Source organism: Schistocerca piceifrons, unplaced genomic scaffold (genome assembly GCF_021461385.2).
Source record: "Schistocerca piceifrons isolate TAMUIC-IGC-003096 unplaced genomic scaffold, iqSchPice1.1 HiC_scaffold_954, whole genome shotgun sequence".
NCBI lineage: Eukaryota > Metazoa > Arthropoda > Insecta > Orthoptera > Acrididae > Schistocerca > Schistocerca piceifrons.
In genome coordinates, this window is record NW_025729228.1 from 1380001 (window position 1) to 1382500 (window position 2500).

General features: G+C 58.8%; 1 non-coding gene across 1 annotated transcript in view; it reads left to right on the plus strand.

Moving 5' to 3' along the window:
- The first annotated feature begins 1708 nt into the window (after positions 1–1708).
- The window catches only part of LOC124773572, a 1909-nt gene continuing 1117 nt past the window's right edge, over positions 1709–2500 (plus strand). The window contains exon 1 of the ribosomal RNA XR_007014815.1: positions 1709–2500. This exon is cut by the window's right edge and continues 1117 nt beyond it. This is a non-coding gene — a ribosomal RNA (small subunit ribosomal RNA).

Consider the following 2500-nt stretch of genomic DNA (forward strand, 5'->3'; position numbering starts at 1 on the left):
CTCGCACTCCCCGCTCCCCTGTGTATCGCTTCATGTTAAACACCTTGCAAGTCTTGCTCACTTTCCACATGCTCCTGCTGTACACTGTAATGTGGATGGCAGCAGGACGTACATGCCGCCCCTCCCCACGTCCCCACCTTGCCCCCTGCCTTCGCAAGCTGGTTGGTGAGAACTTTGCATGTTCAATGCCCTCCGCATGCGACGTACTCAGGCTACGTTGTGGTGCGGCCTGTGTCAACTGTCCGCTAATGTCGTACGCGTAAACCACAATCTGTACTGCACATTCGTCCTTATGTACTGAATGATACATCGTGGCACATGTGTGACCGTACAACGACTGCGCCCAAAAACGGCGGACCATACAGTGCAAATATTGTGCACGCAGCTACGTGTCGTCTCCCTATGAGAGCTGGATTGCAGTGTGGTACGCCATAGAGACGTGTGGGAGGAACGGACGCCGTGGATGGCGATCAGCATGAGCTGTCTGTTGATGTATTCGGACCTAGTCGTCTCTCCTCACACACCGTGATGGCATGGTGCACCGCGTTCCATATCTGCGACATGCTACAGAGGCCGGTTGACAGTCGTTCGAGCAATGGACATCGCATACGTACGGGGGCCACCTTCCACGTATTGTCTAGGCGTGCACATTTTGTTGCGTGTATGTGGGCAGACGTAGTGTGGCGTGACACCTGACACAGGCATGCAATAATCGTGGAAGTTGCAAATGGCGATGGACGCCTGCGTTTTCTGGTGAAGTTACGCAAATGAACAAATGGTAACCTGTTGTGGTGCGGTTGTTCTCGCTAGGGGTGAATCGGTGATGGCGACGATAGGTTGAGGTACTAACCGGTTGTTCCAGCGATACCCACCATGCCGACGAAACTGAACGGCATCTGGGTGTGAAGCGATACGCGGCGGTGGCTGGGTGGGACCGTCCCCGGCCGGTGAGGGGGCGCCTCCCGGCGTGCTGGCCGCGCGGTGCGTGGGCGCACGCGCTACAGCCGGCTGGTGGGGGCGGCCAGTGGCAGGCGCGCCGGCCGACGGACGCGGCAGGCGTCGCAGCTGCGCGCCGGCGCACCCTGCGCGCGGCGCCGTGCGGCCAAAGTAGGTCCTCGCGGGCCCGGTGCGAAGCGCGGTGGACATCTTCAGTGTGCTGGTCCGATTGAGGACTGTGTGCGTTGAGGATGCGCCGCCGCCCGGCGCTCGGCGCCGCGACGCCGTCTGCTGCTCGGTCGCCCCAGCGGTTCTCGCTGGTGGTTTGTATCGCAGCTGTGCGGATGTGTTGGCGCGTGCGCTGTGCTGGGAGAGTTCGCTTCGGCACCCAAGTGGGGCTTTTGTCCTTCTGTGGCGCTGGCGTTGGAGCTGCCGGTCACCGTAGGTGGCGCGTGTTGTCTCCCGCCGGCAATGCCACGACAGCACGCTCCCGGGCCTGTGTCGGCAGCGGCAAGCTCAGTTGGGAGCACGGGTGGTCGCACCGAAAGCGTCTACTCGCCTAACTCCGGGCGATTGCGCCTCTCTCGAACCCGACCAAGTACTTGGGACGGCGCTGCGCGCCGCCGGGACCTGAGAGGGTTTCGAGGTGTATTGTGCAGGGGAGCTCAGCCTCCTCCTGTTTGCAGAATGATTGAGCGGACGCTTGCGTGTTCGCGCGGGCCCCCGGGACACACTCCCGGGCGGCCGGCTGCTCAGCTCTAGTTGACGCAGCTCCCTGGTTGATCCTGCCAGTAGTCATATGCTTGTCTCAAAGATTAAGCCATGCATGTCTCAGTACAAGCCGCATTAAGGTGAAACCGCGAATGGCTCATTAAATCAGTTATGGTTCCTTAGATCGTACCCACGTTACTTGGATAACTGTGGTAATTCTAGAGCTAATACATGCAAACAGAGTCCCGACCAGAGATGGAAGGGACGCTTTTATTAGATCAAAACCAATCGGTCGGCTCGTCCGGTCCGTTTGCCTTGGTGACTCTGAATAACTTTGGGCTGATCGCACGGTCCTCGTACCGGCGACGCATCTTTCAAATGTCTGCCTTATCAACTGTCGATGGTAGGTTCTGCGCCTACCATGGTTGTAACGGGTAACGGGGAATCAGGGTTCGATTCCGGAGAGGGAGCCTGAGAAACGGCTACCACATCCAAGGAAGGCAGCAGGCGCGCAAATTACCCACTCCCGGCACGGGGAGGTAGTGACGAAAAATAACGATACGGGACTCATCCGAGGCCCCGTAATCGGAATGAGTACACTTTAAATCCTTTAACGAGTATCTATTGGAGGGCAAGTCTGGTGCCAGCAGCCGCGGTAATTCCAGCTCCAATAGCGTATATTAAAGTTGTTGCGGTTAAAAAGCTCGTAGTTGGATTTGTGTCCCACGCTGTTGGTTCACCGCCCGTCGGTGTTTAACTGGCATGTATCGTGGGACGTCCTGCCGGTGGGGCGAGCCGAAGGCGTGCGACCGCCCCGTGCGTGCTCGTGCGTCCCGAGGCGGACCCCGTTGAA